Source organism: Amblyomma maculatum, chromosome 7 (assembly GCF_055883805.1).
Source record: "Amblyomma maculatum isolate TAMU_Amacu chromosome 7, ASM5588380v1, whole genome shotgun sequence".
Taxonomy (NCBI): domain Eukaryota; kingdom Metazoa; phylum Arthropoda; class Arachnida; order Ixodida; family Ixodidae; genus Amblyomma; species Amblyomma maculatum.
This window is the reverse complement of record NC_139350.1, coordinates 132,021,589-132,040,873: the sequence shown is the minus strand read 5'-3', so window position 1 is coordinate 132,040,873 and position 19,285 is coordinate 132,021,589. Positions and strand designations below refer to the sequence as shown.

Below are 19,285 nucleotides of genomic sequence, written 5' to 3'. Positions count from 1 at the left end.
CAAGGTTTTTTGGCTTGGGCCGACCTGTTATCTCACCCACTCCTTGGACGAATGCGTTATTATTATAATAAAAAAAACCTCAAAATGCGCATATTATGAAACTAATAGCGGGCTTCCCTACAAGCTAGTAAGATCCTTTCAAAAATTTTCGGCGGCGACCGATTTGTACAAATCATGCCAGCCCTTCATTGAGCGACCGTAAAACCCGCAGGCTACCATGTTAACAAAAAAAAAATTTGAGATCTTTTGCTAATGGAGTTCATAACACAACACAAAAGAGCAAAAAAAGAGTTACACAATGGGAATGCTTGCACGTCATAGCAGACACAAAAAGCACTTTGCTTCGCATCCACGTATCAGTGGAACTATGCCGGCTACAGAGCAGAGGCTTCACCCGTATTCCTCCGATACGAGTTAATTGTATGCAAATAAATATGCACGGTATTCAGTCTTCACGCAATAGCAAAGTATCAACCACTGACCCTGACCAACACATGACCGATAAAACGAATAGCTTAGATTCATTTCTGACAAGGATTGAGCATTTTTCCAGAAGATAAATAACTTTTTCAAAACCAATAGAGAACCTTTAATAACTCAACTTGCAAAAAACATAACATTCATATACAAACATGAATACAAACAGTGAACATGGCTTTTGCTGAGCCCTGTAGCAATTTTGAACGCAAGTCGGCACATGGAGCAGTTACAGTAGCTGCAACGTGAAAAAAAGCTACGAGTCTTATAGTAGAAAGTAGAACCACACGAAATCAATAAAGAGAAGCGCTGTATACTGGAGATATAAAAATGAACACCAATGACTTTAGGAGGAGAAATGGCATCAAGGTACACTGCCCTCACTTCGAACAAAATCCTGACAGATTGGGTTTGAAGCAGTAAACATGAAATGCACACACGTTCAGTTAGCCGCACTGTTGGCGAGGCACTTCAGGATCTCGCGTCCAATAGCCCGTGCCATGGGCGGTGGTACGGCCGTACGGCGTTGCCAACTTGCAGGTGCCTGTCCAGAATAGTGCCAAAAAAACGGTATGTGTCCGGGAAACCTTGCGACCTCGCGCACTCTCGCACGCTGACCATACGGTGTTGCTCAGGGTGCAGGACACGACCTTGCTTGCCCATCGGCTCCGGGTTGGTCACGATTGTGCTGAAGAAGCCGTCCCACTCAAGCCTGCCGTAGAGTCCGGCCCACTGGTTGTGCCGGTTTCCCGTGTGCGGTAAGCACCAGAGGATGAGCGTGTTGTCTTGGTGGCACGCCTGGTCACAGGGCTTATCTGAGGTACATGGGCAAACGCCTCGGAAGGCACCGGTCGATGACTTGCCATTCTTGGCATCGTGATGTGTGTAGAGCAGCTTCTTGGTATACGTGACGCCGTCCGAGAGCTGCACGACGATGTTGGGGAGGTCACGCCAGTCACAGCCAGGTGTGAGGGGAATGTGGCGCATCCTCGTCTCGACCAAAGGAGCCATCTCCTTGCAAACGTGGTCCGGGAGCACAGCACCTCTTCCGCGAAGCGTCTTCTGGAACCGAGTCAAGGGCTTTGCGCCATAGGAAATCTCGTCCAATTTGGCACCATTGCGGATCTCGGGAAGGAGTGTGTCGATCGTACACAGCAAACTGCGTGATCTTATGACGCGGTGTATCCATCACGTTGTTGCCACCGTTGTCGGCGCCTCCGTCTTTAAGCAAGCTCAGCCGATTGTCTACCAGCGCCCGCACCTCGTCAACTGCATCCGGTGGGTCTCCTTCAAACAGCCGCAACTCCGCGGCTTCCTGGAGACAGTCGGGACAGCGTGTGAAGCCCACCTCCAATACCGGCTACTGTTTGCTCTGTGCCTTGCCGTCCTCGCACTTGACACGCTTTGCCATCTGCTCAAACAACTCGGTCAACGTGCGCTGGCGTTTGCCGTCGACGGGTCGTTTGCGTTTGCTGCCTTTAGGTTTGGTGGCCGGCGGCGGTAGATCCTCTTTGTCGTCGTTCTCTTCGCGCTCGTCGCTCGCGCGGCCCGTACCGTTGCAGTCTTCGTCGGAAGAGCGCTTACCGTTTGTATCCAGCTTTGCCGGTGACACAGGTGCCGCGTTTACGGTTTTCATTTTGCTGCTGATGCTTACACGACCACACGCTGTTTCCCGACCATTGGTTTCCCGCGCGGAACACTTGGCCGGCGCGATGACGGGGACGAGAGTAGCGAGACAGAACTCACATCATTCTGCACCGGAGCGTCACGTGCCCATACAAGTGCCCTTACGTCATCGCTGGGCCCTAGAGCTACAGTGCCTAGAATATGCTGGCTAGTGTGACGAGCGCCCGCGCTTCCCTATGGGCGAGGATGGCGCTATTTGCAATGAAAGCTAATCGTTAGCGGCAGAGGGCGCTGCTTGTCGGGAGGGTACCACCTGAGCAGACGACGCAGTTTTCTCGCTTCAGAATACGGCAATCAGTTGGTGCTGTGCGTGCGTGTTAAACCTGCTTCTGAGCGTCTTTTGCTTTCACGAAGGTGCAGCAGTTTATTTACGGTGTAGGTGTTTGCTCATGCGAGTCGTTCCGCACTTCTACCTGCTCGGTGACGATTGCATCGGTTTATTTTCGCGTTTTGTGCGCGCGTTCTGTGCTCGCCTGTATCCCTTCTTTTTTTACTGTGTCGCCCGCCAGTGGTGAAGCGCGGTTCCCGATTGTTGTTTCCCCAGTGCCTCTCACTAAACTGCAGAGAAAAATGCCAAGGAGAAAGCGGTGGTGCACAGAGAAGACTTGCTTTTTTGGCAAACGGGGCTACCGCTAGAACAAGGAGCGTACGTATTACTGCGCTATCTGATGCTACGTAAGTACGCATTCTGTACAATGGGAACGAAGCATCGATAGAAATGACGGAAGGTAAACGGCAACTGCTTTTGTTGGCGAGAAACATTTTTAGAGCATGCAGTTATATTCAGAAGGATGGAAACTTGGGCGAGTCGGTAACGGATCCATGGCAGTGTGTAGCACAATCAGGCGCTACAGACAGCACCTGTGTTGTGTACCTTTTCTGTGTCCCTCGATTGTCCTTTTGCGCTACACATATGTCATATGGATGCAGTTATATATTAGACGCATGTTTCACCGTAAGCGCGGCATTACCAACGAGCTTCCTCGCGATGAACCGGCCGCGTCTCGTGCATATTGTGTATCTGAGGAAAAAAAAAAAGCTTCGTCAGCTTCTTCATTCAAAAGATGGTGACTTCGGCAAAACCTTGTGTGCAATCACAAGCCGCGATGTACCTTAGCCGCTGTAAGTAAAGGTTCCTCGTTTGTGCTCTGCTGTTCATGCAATTCTGCAATGCAATTTCACTTTGTTCCAGGGATTACAAATATATTTTATATCAATAAATGTCTATGCTTTAATTGTTGTTTGAATAGAAATTCTGGGTTTCCCTTTGTGAGCACGGAATGTCCGGGACTAAGATGCTCAAACTTCGCAGAAGCCTTCGCAAGCAAGAAGCGTTAAATACGTGCGCCGCTTCCAGTCCAAGACAAAACACACACCCTGAAACTTGTAGTCTGCGGCTTCAGTTATAGCTGAGGTCTGTTGCGACTTAATGAGAGCTGAAATGCAGTGCAAGCAACCCTCTTGCCGAAGATGTGAGAGCGCGGTAGGCAGCAGACAGCGCGGCTGGTACCCACTGTTACATTTGGGTCGCGAGTGCCGGGGTAGTGTACCGCTGCCACCAGTTGTTAGGTTCGGCGCGCGGCCCCTTGGTAGCGTTGGCCTGGCGGCTCCGTGGACGGCGGACGGCATCAAAGGTGCCAGCAAAGACGAGGCGTCTTTTAACGAAACAACCTTTACTACAACATCGGGAAGATACGGGCAGAGAAGCTGACCCGGAGAGATTACAGACACTCTCACACAGCTGGTGTCTAGCGTCGTGCCAACGGCGCATCAAAGTAGTCTCTAGCTCAGCGGAGTCGGCCGCTGCTTTTTATAGTTTTTCCAGTTCACAGGGAAAGGGTAAACCCTCACAGGAAAGGGAGAGCCAAACATGTTGGTTCACGACGAATGACTCAATCGCAGGTGTTCCGACCCCATCTCCTCCACCTCCTGCAGACAGGAGAGGGCGACGCACTTTCCCTCGAGCTCCAGGCTTGGCCAGCTTTTGCACACACACGCACGCACACACATTTGGCGCGTGGCAGGAACACGCTGAGACTTGTCGACGGGAGGAAGCGTTGCGCGGCCGATGAATGGCGTCGAAATGGCCGATCCGCTCGCGGTTCTGCCTGTTGCTATGCGGTGGCCGCGTCAGCTGTCCCACTTCTCGGTGGAGAAACGTAACAGACTGCCCCGCCGGGGAAGGGAGATCCCGAAGGGCAGGGGACTGCATCCGCTGTCCGGAGGGATCGGGATATTGCTGCTAGCCGGGGTCGTCCGACTCTGTTTCTCTTGATCCAGTCAGCCTGAAGAATTCCTTGGCAAGTCCGGGTTTCGAAGGCACTCTGCAACTTGTCTTCAGGAGAGATTTCTGACAACCCACAACGTCACAACCACGCTAAAAACTCAACCGTTCAGCCAGCAAGCACGGCACAAACTTCACTAAGTTCTGCCAGACTATTTCCCTCTTATGCCCCCATCTACATTAAAGGGCAGCTTATAGCAGCACTTGGAAAGCGTCCACAAATTTGAAAATCGCATTTTCAAAACAGCACTTCAAACAAAGATAATACAATACAAATGTTCAAAATCCTATGCCAGGAAGAAAAACACCAACAAGTGAAAACTGAGGCTTCTTCTCACGTTATGGGCTTCGACTTAAGCCATCGGCGTTACCATTGAGATCACCCTTTTCACTAAAACTTCGGTTGTCCGTTTCACGGAGCAACCTTATCTTCCTGTCTCTGGGCAAAGACCCCCATGAGGATGAATCCCTCACTTTTCGGAACAACCTATCCCTCTCCTTACGCTTGGCGCACCAATCACGCATTTTCTCGGCACGGGCGCATTTGTGCCTCCGGGATAGTCGCTTTCTTTTTCGCGATAGCCTCAACTTGCTCCATTCTTTATCGCGGCTGCCTTTCCGTTTTTTTTTCTACGGCAGCACTGGAACACAGGCGTTTTGCTTTCTTTTCGCAATCGTTTGAGTGTCCTCTCCTTACGATGGCAGCATTCTTTCTCGCGCCTGCCCTTTCGCGTTTTTCGTCGGCAGCGCTGGAATACTAGCCTTCTGCTTTCTTTTCGCAACCGTATGAGTTTGCTCTCCTTACGATGGCAGCATTCTTTCTCGCGCCTGCCCTTCCCTTTTTTTCGTCGGCCGCACTGGATTACTAGCCTTCTACTTTCTTTCTGGGCCATCTCTGACAAGATAGCGGTCAACGTTCTAGCGGTAACCGGAGCTAGTCGGGCATGGTTGTCATCGAAGTGGTCAAAGTGCGGCGCCGCGTCTGATTCGCGGCCAGCAGCGCATGACTCACCTTCAGACAAGTCCGAACAACTGCTGCTCACGCCAGCCCCCAAGCTAGGCATTTCCTCTGGCGGCGCCGCGGCTGCATCGCATGACTCACTGTCAGTCAAATCCGAACAACAACCGCTCATGCCAGCCCTCAAGCTAGGCATTTCCTCTGGCGGCTCGCCACTCACGTCACACGGGTCCTCCGATGAGCCGCATTGCTCAGCGCTGACCGGCGCACGATCGAACTCCTTCGACAGCTGGGGCGCTTCGGATAGCGTGAGGGTCATGTGTGCTACGTCCGCGTTCGCACTGGGGTTGCTTTCGCGAATACAACCTAGCGTGGTATCAGGGCACGAACGATTCTGACTCTGCTCTGGTCGCTCGCTGTCGCCTTCGCAAGTCTCGCTCTCTACAGCGGACGCGCACTCCTCGTCGGTCTGCCCTGGCTGATCACAACTCGCGGGCTGCGCAGTTTCCCTGATCGGCACTTCGTTTTTCTGCGTGCCCTGCTCTACGACACAGCTGATTTTCTCATTTCCTAGCTGATTTCCATCTCCGCCACGCTCTAGACAAGCTTCTGCATTTAACTCGAGAGGCGGTTCAGCTATTATCAGTTCCCCACACTCATTTGATGGAACTGTATCTCCTACAGCTACTTGGGTCGGCATGCAGTTCACCTCGCTGGACAGCGTCCCTGCGGATTTCTCGCCGTTGGAGCCGGCGCTAACCTTCTCAGCTAGTGGCTCGACCAAGGTAACACGATGCTCTTCTGTTCGAGAATCGGTCGGCTTACTACTGCGGTCACATTGCTCGGCCGTTTCCCCAAGCTGTTTCTCACACTCCGGTGCAAATTCGATTTGCTCCGGAACTTCCGCACTGTCTAGCCATTCGCTTACAGCGGCTTTCAACTGATAGGCCAAATCAAAGTACGCCTCGTTACAATGTTTCTCGCTCTCATATCTCTTCCGAAGATCCTGAGGCGTTATCTGATATCGTATCAGCAATGACTCTTTTAGTTCATCGTAATTTTTCAAGCGGTCGCCAACCAATCGCTTGATTTCTTCCGACGCTTCAGCGGAGAGAAGAGCTACCAACATCTGCGCCCAACTATCTCGCTCGAAACGTCTACTTCTGCAGACATTCTCGAAGTCTGCCAAATACTCGGCCACATCCTCGGCAATGAGGAACGGTGGCGGACCATCTCGCGGTATTGAACCGTTACGCTGAATGGCATTGCAAGCTTTAATCCTTTCCACGCTCATTCTATGTGCTGATATCTCCAGCTGCATCAGTTTCCTTACGCGGGCGTCCTCTTTCTCGAAACGTTCCCTACGTTCACGCATCTCTTTCTCGTGACGTTCTCTACGTTCACGTTCCTCTTTCTCTTGACGTTCCTCTTTCTCGTGACGTTCACGTTCCTCTTTCTCGTGACGTTCACGTTCCTCTTTCTCATGACGTTCGTCAATGATCTCAAGGCATTCCAAAAGCTCGTCATCTTCAGCTTCCAACGCAAGAATAGCCTTTAACACTTCTGGTTTTCTGAGTTTGTCTGACAAATACAGACCCAACTCCTCCGCAAGCTCCAGCAATTTCGGTTTGCGCAACGACTTCAAATCCAAACCCATGGCTGTTCCGAGTGCCGCCTTCTCTACTGCCCACTATTGCCTTGCTGCACTTAACCCAGCAACAACGACAACACAATTACCAGCTCTGTTCTCTACTTAACAAAAGCCTGGCAAAACTCAGTAGAAGAACGTCCCGCACTCACTAACCTCGCAGCCAAGAATCCAACGCAGTCGTTCCGCTGCAGGCAACCAGTCATCACACAGGGCTCGTTGCACTACTCCCGCCTTTCCGCTAAGCTGCTTTGATTCACGGGTCACGCCTGTGACATCTCCGCTCTTCCCACCAGATGTTGCACCTCGGTCAGGCCTGGCTCGTTTCACCGACCACGGTCACTGCTTGGTCGTCCTCGTCTCTCCGCTGTTCACCAGTTGTTGGACGACGGTATCGCCTGGCTCGTCCCTCCAACCACGGTTACGGCTTGGTCATCCCACCGCTGCCACCAGTTGTTACATTTGGGTCGCGAGTGCCGGGGTAGTGTACCGCTGCCACCAGTTGTTAGGTTCGGCGCGCGGCCCCTTGGTAGCGTTGGCCTGGCGGCTCCGTGGACGGCGGACGGCATCAAAGGTGCCAGCAAAGACGAGACGTCTTTTAACGAATCAACCTTTACTACAACATCGGGAAGATACGGGCAGAGAAGCTGACCCGGAGAGATTACAGACACTCTCACACAGCTGGTGTCTAGCGTCGTGCCAACGGCGCATCAAAGTAGTCTCTAGCTCAGCGGAGTCGGCCGCTGCTTTTTATAGTTTTTCCAGTTCACAGGGAAAGGGTAAACCCTCACAGGAAAGGGAGAGCCAAACATGTTGGTTCACGACGAATGACTCAATCGCAGGTGTTCCGACCCCATCTCCTCCACCTCCTGCAGACAGGAGAGGGCGACGCACTTTCCCTCGAGCTCCAGGCTTGGCCAGCTTTTGCACACACACGCACGCACACACATTTGGCGCGTGGCAGGAACACGCTGAGACTTGTCGACGGGAGGAAGCGTTGCGCGGCCGATGAATGGCGTCGAAATGGCCGATCCGCTCGCGGTTCTGCCTGTTGCTATGCGGTGGCCGCGTCAGCTGTCCCACTTCTCGGTGGAGAAACGTAACACCACCCAGTTTGCAGCGCTCCTGGCGGCGGCCGCCGGCATTCATCGCTCATGGTGCCACCCGGGAGGCTTCGGTCGGCACACTAGCCAATATATTGCCACCGGAGTAGTGCAGGAGAAGCGGGGGGCGTTGGCCGCGCGCGGCGGCGGAACAGTGTCGTCTGCTTCTCGCTGCGCGCTGCAACGCAGTGTGAGTCCGCCGAACACTCCAGTCAACGAATTCCAGTCTCCTTTGTTATTATTTTGTTGTTATTGCTTTTGCGTGCACTCGGGACGAGGCACAAGGACGTTTCATCCAATTTAATAACACTGGTTCAACATTTTTTTTTTCATTTATTTATTACTGTTGAAACCGCGATGAAACTGGCCGTGCATGTACCTTGCGGCGCTGCGGTACGGTCGTTGTAGACTGCCTCGATGCCTTCGGCAGCGCTGGCCTTCGAGGCACCATAAGCCATTGTTACAATTTTAAAGCGGTAGCTTATACAGCTCGTTCGGCTGAAACGCCGTTGGCGTCGTAGTAGTAGTAGTTGTCGGTACCACATGTCGGATATAATCGGTGGCTGCGCAAAAAAAATTGCATCGTGGTAATTTGTGGTTGCCGGGTGATACAAATAATTGATTGCCGTGTGATAGGCGAGTTAATGAAATCATCGCAATTAATTGAAGAAACGAAATAAAAATTGGGAAAAGACGATTCGTGGGTGTCAAATTGCTCAGAATAGAAAACCAATGTTTGCTTAGGCTAATTAAGAAAATAGTGTGTGTAGCTGATCATTTAGTGAATTGAAATAATTGGGAAAATGAGAAATTTATGTAGAAAGGGGGTTTAAAGGTATCAAATGCTCAGAATAAAAAGGCAGAGCTTGATTATGGTAATCAGGAATATTTGGAGCGTGAAATTGACAAATTAATGAATTGAAACAATGAAATATATAAAAAGGTAGAATCAAAGATGTCAAAATACTCAGAATGGAAAGCCAATTGTTTGCTGATGCTAAGTATCGGTAGAGTGGTACCCGTGTACAAAAATTTGCAGCATAAATATGTGAACAAAAATATAGTCCCTGTTTGTGAAACGCTATTGCGTCATGCCCTAACGGTGGAGCTCCCCGGCGTTGTATCGAATGCAAACAGCACGTTTCGCAGTCCGAGTTTAACGGTGGCATCATCGCCCGGCCGGCAATAAGAAAAAAATTAAATGGTGAAAAAACATCGCCCTTGAGCGCTTGCTATCGCCTCATCACTAGACTCATAAACCGTGCCAATTTAAGTATCGCCTTTTTTTTTTTTTTGCATTGCATTGTGCACATCAGCCATTCTGCCTGCGCGCAGTCATGCATACATGCGTCTTTAAGTGAAAATCGTAAACGCTCGCCAACTCTACTAATATGAGCTATCAGAAAATTACAAGTTATGTGTTCCACCCGACCATGGAACCAAAATTTCTTCAAGTGATGGTTGGTTTGTGGGGTTTAACGTCCCAAAGCGACTCAGGCTATGGGAGACGCCGTAGTGGAGGACTCCGGAAATTTCGACCACCTGGGATTCTTTAACGTGCACTGATATCGCACAGTACACGGGCACCTTGCTTTTACACAGATGCTATATGAACGTGGCGCTATAGTTATCCGAAATGGAAACAAGTGCCTTATGTTTTATGTTTTCAGCCAAAACGTTCTTGACCATGGTACACAAATGGCCACATGCCGACAGTCTACTGTCTCGTGTAGAGAAAGAAATGCAGAAAGTCTGCATGTTTGGCGAAAGGAATTACGGGAGAACCGATTCAGTAGGTACAATTTTTTTTTATTTACACACATTACAGTGTTGTTTTATTGCGGTTTCCTGCAGTAAAATCGCAGTACCCTCAATCCATGACTTATGGGCGGGATGGTAGGAACGGGTCCTATGCGCGTAGTTCATTCCTTGGACTTCCTTCGCTAAAACAGCGCAGCTTGTACTTTGCGAAAAAAAAAAAAAGCTATCGTTGAACGCCCCTCTCGCTTAACACACCATGGGCACAATGATACCCTCTTTTTTCTCTAAATCACATGAGGCAGCTTTCACCTTATTTGCCTCTACACGACCGGCCGCTTACTTATACCTCTGCCTCGCTAATACCTGGTAGTCATGGTCGTATGTCGTATATTTCTTTGCCTGCCCGCGCCTACTCGACCTTGATGCCAATACTAAAAGTGAAACGTTATGAAATTCGATGATATTAATCTAATTCAGATGGTCCGACAACGAAAGACTGGACAGAAACCTACAATACAAAAAAAGCGAATCAATCTCCAAAGGAACTAGAAAAATGGTTGCTCCGTAACCATTAGTTTGAAGTGAATTGAACTTTATCCAGATTTTAACAAGGGGTAAACGAAGATATAGTCAAATGTTTGACAGAAACCCGTCTGGCGAGGCGGCAACATAGTAGAAAAATGAACACTTGCTAACATAATAAAATAATAACAATAATGTTTTTTTTTCTTTTTGTTATTTAATAAAATAATAATTATAACAATCATTGTTTTTCTTTTTCTTTTTATTATTTTTGAGTGTTCCTTTTTCTAATAAACGAATATATAGTGAAACTTCGTTGATATAATCCCGCTTAATACGCTTTTTGGCATAATAAGGTATCCTTTTCTCGCTTAATTTTCGTAGCGGGTCTGGATCCTCAGTTTCGCACTCTCGCTGTCGCAGTCTGCAGCGACATCGTCCCTTAAGAGGAGAATGGAGAAAGCCTACCCTTCCTATCCTATCATTTGCCTCTCATTGTTTGCCTCCTATCGGCGTTCGTTGCAGTGCTACATGTAATTATAATTGGCTTACAGGAAAGGAAAGGCGCCGTATATGTTACACGTTCTCCGGCAAGTGTGTTTTTATGGTACACCATCGATCCTGTCGCGTGGCGTTCCTTGGTGCGCGTTCAAGTGTGGGATTGCAGATGGAAGTAATGCTGAACACATCTCGCTGAATATAACAGATCTCGCGCACGGGATTTCGTCTCATGAGCTTAGAAAGGTTTTCGTCTTACAATTGCAAAAAAACAACAAAACAAAACAAAAACAGAAAGGCTGCTCGGCAGCGCGTAGCAGACGATGCCAAACTCCGCTCAGTCACGTGACAGCAGCAAGTGCAGCCAAGGTATATATGCCATTGAGCGCAACGTTACTAGAACAAAGTCAGTTTCACAGCTCCGCCCGGAGACGTGTCCCAAGTGGCAGTCGCGAGAACTAGCGGCGCTGCAGTCGACTCTTGCTTAAAACCCCTCAATAAACTAAAAGTAGCGCCAACATGTGAAGTTTGCCGCCCGCCTCCTCTCCTGCGCTCTCCTTCGTCGTTCGACCCTCTCATTGGTCGAGCGCCGTCACGTGCACGCGCGCGCTTTTTTTCTTGCTGGGCGTGCAGCTTCCTCCTTTCCAGCGGGGCGGGCGGCGCGCGCGCGGCACATATCGCCGTGTGTTTTGCTGCCACGCGGACTGCTACTAAATCGTTCCCGCTGGCTATTTAATTTTTTTTTCAAGCATGTTGCGCTCTGTGGCCGGCGGCTGATAGAAGCACGGTGGTGAAGGCGAGTTCAACCAACGCAGACATCGCGTACAAATTGTGTCACGCACTGACAGTTGAAAACGGAACCGTTTCAGCGCAAAATATAAAAAAAACTGCTACCACGCTTCTCAAGTTTCACGGTAGCTTACAATTCAGTGCAACCTGCAAAGAAACCACACAGACTGCAGCTTCCGCAGCCTAGTTAATTTTTTTTCAAGCATGTTGCGCACTTTTGTCAACGGCTGACGGACTCAAGGAGGTGTAGGCGAGTTAAATCGACGCCAAAATCGTGTACGTATGGTGACACACCATGGCAGCTGAACACGGCACCATCTCAACGCCAAATATAAAAAAAAAATAACTGCTACCTCCCTCCCCAAGTTTACCGGTAGCTCACAAGTCAATCAAAGCTGCAAAGACTCCACACAGACTGCAGCTTCCGCCGCCTATAGTTAATTTGATCTGCAGCTGAAGTTGAAAATACATGGAAGACAGCTGCTGCCACACTTCTCAAGTTTACCGGCAGCTCGCAATTCAGTCAACGCTGCAAAGAAACCATACACAGACTGTTCCGAAATTGTTCCTGTCCGCCGCCTAGTTACAAATTTTATAAAGCATGCCGCTGAGTGGCCAAATGTGACGAACTACGGACACACGGAGATGACGGCGAGTTGAACCAACGCCGAAATCGCGTATATGTGGTGTATGACACTCACAGCTGAAACTATTCTGGCGGGAAATCCCTGGCAACATTCGGTAATTATGTTTCAGCAGTGAGTAATATTTTAACCTGAACACATTGCGACAAAATGCAAGGCTCTGGTGAGACCCGGCGCACGGTCGCCTCGATCGGCGCGCGCGCGGCGCTGATCGAGACGGCTGTGAAGGGCGCCTGCTCCGGAGAGCGCGCGCTAGTCGCGCACCCCGTAGATGGAGCCACGGTCGAAATGCGAGAGGAGGAGCGGCGCCGCCGGAGGAGGAGAGAGGAGATGGCGCTACTTTTAGTTTATTGAGGGGTTTTACTCTTGCTCCTCGCCGAGCGCGTCGTCTGCTACACGCGGCGCGGAAGCATGGAGCTATAGTGCCTAGAATATACTGGCTAGTGTGACAAGCGCCCGCGCTTCCCTATGGGCGAGGATGGCGCTATTTGCAATGAAAGTCAATCGTTAGCGGCAGAGGGCGCTGCTTGTCAGGAGGGTGCCACCTGAGCAGACGACGCAGTTTTCTCTCTTCAGAATACGGCAATCTGTTGGTGTTGTGCGTGCGTGTTAAACCTGCTTCTGCGCGTCTTTTGCTTTCACGAAGGTGCAGTAGTTTATTTACGGTGTAGGTGTTTGCTCATGCGAGTCGTTCCGCACTTCTACTTGCTTGGCGACGATTGCATCGGTTTTTTTTTTTCTCGTTTTGTGCGCGCGTTCTGTGCTCGCCTGTATCCCTTCTTTTTTTACTGTGTCGCCAGTGGTGAAGCGCGGTTCCCGATTGTTGTTTCCCCAGTGCCTCTCACTAGACTGCAGAGAAAAATGCCAAAGAGAAAGCGGTGGTGCACAGAGAAGACTTGCTTTTTTGGCAAACGGGGCTACCGCTAGAACAAGGAGCGTACGTATTACTGCGCTATCTGATGCTACGTAAGTACGCATTCTGTACAATGGGAACGAAGCATCGATAGAAATGACGGAAGGTAAACGTCAACTGCTTTTGTTGGCGAGAAACATTTTTAGAGCATGCAGTTATATTCACAAGGATGCAAACCTGGGCGAGTCGGTAACGGTGCTCCATGGCAGTGTGTAGCACAAAGAGTGTACACAGGCGCTACAGACAGCACCTGTGTTGTGTACCTTTTCTGTGTCCCTCGATTGTCCTTTTGCGCTACACATAACATATGGATGCAGTTATATATTAGGCGCATGTTTCACCGTAAGCGCGGCATTACCAACGAGCTTCATCGCGATTAACCGGCCGCGTCTCGTGCATATTGTGTATCTGAGAAAAAAAAAAAGCTTCGTCAGCTTCTTCATTCAAAAGATGGTGACTTCGGCAAAACCTTGTGTGCAATCACAAGCCGCGATGTACCTTAGCCGCTGTAAGTAAAGGTTCCTCGTTTGTGTTCTGCTATTTTTTTTATTCAAATACCTCACGGGCTCCGATTGAAGTATTATGTGAGGGGGGTTACATAACTGGGGTGCGAAACAGAAGCATGTAGAAGATGGTTATTTTAACATCGTTATTTTCAAAACGTTAACATTATACCCTCCACACCTAGTGCCCAAGACGGCACCAAAAAGGAAGGAAAGAAACATATGCGAGCAGCAACCAGCTCGTAAACGCCATAAGCGGGACGCAGGGACTGGACCCGGCGATTCGGGCTCGGAAATCAACGAGGGCTCCTGTTTTCTCGAAGCTGGCTTTCAAGACTGCAACGACTCCTCCGGCTCCAGTGAAGCGGGCATTGTGGGTGAACATGAGTGGCAGCAGACACCTAACCACCACGGAGGCCGTCATCCATTTGAGGACATTCTCATTCCGGTTACATGGATGCGGATACCTTCCGTGGATGGCAGCCTAGCTTATGCTTAAGACCCAATAACTTTGAAAAGATGAAGGTTGACCTTGCATTCCAACTTTTTGGAGATGAGGTTATTAAAGGACTTTTTTTGCACCGGCGGCATGTGGAGACTGTATACACTCGGGTGCAACCAATAGAAGACTTCGTCAAGCTAATCAATCGCCTGATACGAGTAATGACCTCCAGGATAACCAAGCGTGCACTTAAGCCGGGTAGCCCAGACATGCGTTTCTTGGATGACTTTTTAGGATATCTGGAAAAGTGGGAAGAACATGCCAGCATTGCCTTCCACTCGCATTGTCACCTTTGATTAAACATGCTGCCTTCGTTCTATTAAACCGAATCTGTGTTTCGTGACTTGCATTCTTTGAGTTTGAATTCCTCCAAACGAGAAAGCTCTCATGTGCGTTCACCGGGTTAGCGTGTGGCTCACGTACCGATTGAGCTTTCAAGTTCGAGCAATCTGCACAAAGGAATTCGATATTAACATTAGCATGTTAAAACGTTATATCAATCCTAAAACAAAGTATTAAACGTGAGCCAAAGCAACGCGCAGCTCCCTTTCCAACTCTTAGCAGCGCGGCGCAATGTGCGCGAGAAACCGGCTCGCACCCTCTCGCACCACAGCGCCGCTATGCGGCCGCCGGCGGCTTTCATTGCTATTCGAGCCATCCCAGCCGGCGCGCTCGACCCACTAGTCAGTATATTCTAGGCACTGTAATGGAGCGGCCGGCACACACGTAGCTGTTACTTGTTGCCATGGCGTTGTCAGATGGGGGGAGGTTTGGTTGCATAAGGCTCCGCGCCTCAAGGTATCACGTAACTCATCGACGTGTTGCCGTTGCACTTACATGGCTGTAGTAAAATTATAACTACTCTTGCTCCCTCGTCGCCACTATCTGCCCCGCGGCTGCCAGCGTCGGCGGCTGCAGCGGTCTTCTGAAACACGTGCCCGCGCCAGTCAGTGCGCGTCGGCAGCTTTTGGCCTAATTCTTTCTTTTTATTTTTATTTTGCGACATCGGTACTTTCCATGCCGACCTGCTTTGCCCCAGGGTGCAAAAGTGGGTATCGAAATGAAGACTTGAAAGGCTGTCATTTCTTCGCGCCACCGAAAGACCCTATCGAATTTAAACGATGGGAGCAAGCCCTTCACAGAAAAGATCAAAAACTGACTTCGAAATGCAAGGTTTGTGATCTGCACTTAGAAGAGGAAGATGTCCTAAAGACTTATCGGCATATAATTCAAGGTAAGGAAGTAATTTTGGATAGAGGGAAATGGATGTTGGCACCAGGCGCTCTATCAAGGGTTTTTCTTTCATTGCCAGCACACATTTCAAAACCGAAGCATTCTATACCAAAAAGAAAGTCACCAAAGGATCGCGCTTCCACATGTGTTTCGACAGTGGTGTCGGAAACGAACTACAAGACTCCGTATCAGAGCAGCACGAACAGGACAGCAGCACTGAACAAACGGACTCGGACTTTAATCTTGATTTCCTGGAGTCTGTAACTTTGGCAACAACTCAATGGAAATTTGAGTACTTTCGCGATGAGGAGACAGATGAAAGATGCGGGCTATTTTACACTCGTCGTCTAGTTCGAGGAAACTTGCTAGTTGAAAAGACTTTTGTGATCGACGAGCGGTTGTCGTGTGCAATGAACGCGTACACCGGTAAAGTGCACAAAAAGTTCTTATATAATGTGCAAAGGGTTGGATAGGTAGAAGATCTTCTTAAGGCAACGTTGGACTTCATGGTGTGAGCGCCTGTCCTCCAAGCAGAGTAATCGACAACTTTGGAGAGTGTTTCACGCCATGGAGCGCTCTTCTCAAGTTTCTGATTACACAGAGAACATTCGCCTTGCTATGAATGTAGATGAGGACATATTTGCAAAACAGGCGGCCAGACAGTTTTTTCCCCACTATGATTCCACCTCAACTTCTCCACCTTGCTTACCGGTTACCGAAGCCCCCGATGCGATTACTTCTGACCTAACCATGGCAGAGCTGCTGGCCTCCATTGAACGCCTCAACTCTAACTCTGCTCCCGGGCACGACGGCATACCTAACTCCTTATTCCGCAACTTGGAAGGGACTGCTTTGCAGGCCCTGCTTGATGCATTCAATGACGTGTGGCATTCTGGTGTCATGCCGGACGAGTGGAAGCATTCTATTGTTCCAATACCGAAGTCAGGTCATCCTCCAGTATCTCTCTCGGTCCTTCGTTCAATTTCCCTGACGCCAACAATCTGCAAGCTTTACGAAAACATTCTCGCCACTCGTTTATCGTGGTGGTTGGAATCCCATGATTGTTATCCAGAATCCCAAATTGGCTTCCGTCCGCAAATAGGAACGGAGGACGGTCTTGCTACTTTGGCTGCTGACGTGCTTCACCACTCTCCGCACAGTCATCTTGTTAGAACTGTGATCGCTACAGATATAACAAAGGCATATGATAACATCCTTCACTCAGCCATTCTTGCCTCCCTACAAACTCTTGGTCTTCCTCACAGGTTTCTCCTCGCCATTCACGCCTTTCTAACATATAGAACAGTCAGAGTGCGTGTCCATGGAAAGCCCTTTGGTCACTTCCCCTCAAACAGAGGAGTGCCCCAGGGCTCCGTTCTCGCCCCTACATTATTTAATGTGGCCTTCATTCCACTTGTTCGAGCCCTAGAGGCCATCCCTCCTATACGCGTGCTTGCGTATGCCGATGATATAACCTTATGGTGCTGTCATCCAGATACGTCTGTCCATCAGGCGGTCCTCCAGAATGCGCTGGATGTATTGACATTTCGCCTCCCTCCTTTGGGCCTAACTCTTTTGCATACAAAATCCTGTTTCATTCGAATTGGAAATAAAGCTGGCTTACGGAAAGCTCCCACTATAAATTTTATGATAGATAATACCCCAATTCCTCAGGTACAAACCGTTCGCATTCTTGGTCTTCTTCTTCATTCCTCTGGGACTGGCACCCCGTGGCTGACAGCCATCCGTAAGACCGCTCACGCTACTTTAGGTCTCATTCGTCGCATAGCTATGCGCTCTGGCGGCGCGCGTGCTCACACGGCCCGCCAGCTTCTTCGCTCTGTCCTCCAGCCACGTATAATATACCAGGCACAGTTTCAACGTCTCACCCGCAGACAGTGGGACTCCCTTGAGGCCATCAATCGTGAGGCTGTGCGTGCAATTACATATCTTCCCCGTCTAACACCCATACCAGTACTTCAGGAGTATGTCCAGCTAAATACGCTCACTGAACTCGTTGATCAGCGGATGGCAAACAGAGCTCACAAACAGTATTTACAACTACATCATTTAAAGACACTACCTCCATGGTCGTACTGCCAGCTCACGGACAATTGCCCCACTGCTTCCCCGTCGGTATCATCCGCACATCTGCCTGAAGGGTGCATATTATATACCGATGCATCACATACTGCAGAGCGAGGAGTTACTTCTGTATATAGTCCCTCTCATCCGCATCTCAACACTCACGTGACATATACCGCGGATACGTGCACCCCTTTGGCACTGGAACTTCAAGCAATTTACAATGCCATACATTCCCTTCCACCAGTTCCTACATTCAATGCAGTTCATCTTTACACAGACTCTCTCACTGCCCTTAAACAGCTTAAGGCCGTTCGACGCACATTCCAAATAACACAGTCCATACATTTGCTATGTTCAAAGTACCCATGTCCTATTCGCATACACTGGATTCGCGGACATACTCGCGATCCACATAACATACAAGCAGATGCTATGACGCATATGAACACATCAGACGATTCACCACCTTCCCCTCTTCCCCCAGATCCGTTCCTGTCCCACGTTTCCGATTCGCAAGTTCTGCGCCAGCGAATACGCGCTCTCATTCCTCCGTGTTCGCACCCTCTCCCCCGTAGTCTTACTCGACAGGAGGAGGTGACAGTGCGCCGGATCCGGGCAGGGGCGGCTCTGACCCCATCTCGCCCTCCTTCGGATCTTCGAGGGGAACCGACACGCGTTTTTCGCTCCCCTTCGACTAGGCGCGTTTCGCGTCAGTCGCCTCTCAGAGCTCGGCGAGAGCGGGTGCGTGCGTCGCTCGCTCCGGCGAGCTCGTGCGTTCACGCTCTCGCCGCGCTCTCGTCAGCCTTGACCGTCCCTCACGTATTCGTGCGTCCTGCTCCCCCCCTTCGGGGGTTCAGTCCTCCCTGCTCCAGCCCGCTGGGGCATATTCCCTGGGCCATCGTCCCCATCTCGCTGGCTTCTGCCAACCTTCCTGCTGCCGTGGTGCCCCGGACCCGTGACTTCCTTCGCGCACCTCGTAGCTGCTGCGTGCGAGGTGCGACTCAGTGCTGCAACCGACTCCAGGATCACCGGACCCTCACAGTGCGCCCCTTCCGCCCTCGAGGCGTCGACCCAGTGCTGTGCCGGTGACCTGGATTTCCCCGCGGCACACCCCGCGGCACACCCCTCGTTGCCTCCACGTTTGCGGTGCGCCCCTGCGTTGGACCGGGCTCATGGCTACTGCGGCGGTCCACTGCAGCTCCTCCGTGGGCGCAGCCCTGCTGGCCACTGCCAGTCTCCCGCGGACTTCACGGTCCGCAGGCCCTGACGCACCCGCGTCCCCTGCCGCTCCTGCGGTCCCCCCGCTGCTTCGCCAGCATTCCCGTGGGCCTTGTGCTCACGGCCTCGACGCGCCGCCTTGCCAGCGGCTTCCCCAGCGTCATCCGCCGCACCTCTGCCACGGCAGAGGTAAATCAGCGGTCCTCCCTGCTGCAGCCCGGATTCTCCAGCGACACAGCTTCCCGTGGGCTCCCTGCTCGCGGGCCTCGGCGCGCTGTCTACGGACGGTCTCCTCAGCGCCACCCGTCGCGCTGCTGCCTTGGCAGCAGTCTATCGCGGTCCCCTCCTGCTGCGGCGGTTGCCCCAATCGCCGTGGCGTCCTGCTGTCACCAGCAGTCCTTCCTGTGCCTCGCAGAGGCGCAGTACCAGGCTTCGCCTGGAACACCCATAAGCGCTGC

At 50.7% G+C, this 19,285-nt stretch overlaps 1 pseudogene; it reads right to left on the bottom strand.

The window, feature by feature from the left end:
• Positions 1-669: 669 nt before the first annotated feature.
• On the bottom strand, positions 670-2,194 carry LOC146184755 (DNA (cytosine-5)-methyltransferase 1 pseudogene; annotated as a pseudogene).
• Positions 2,195-19,285: the final 17,091 nt, after the last annotated feature.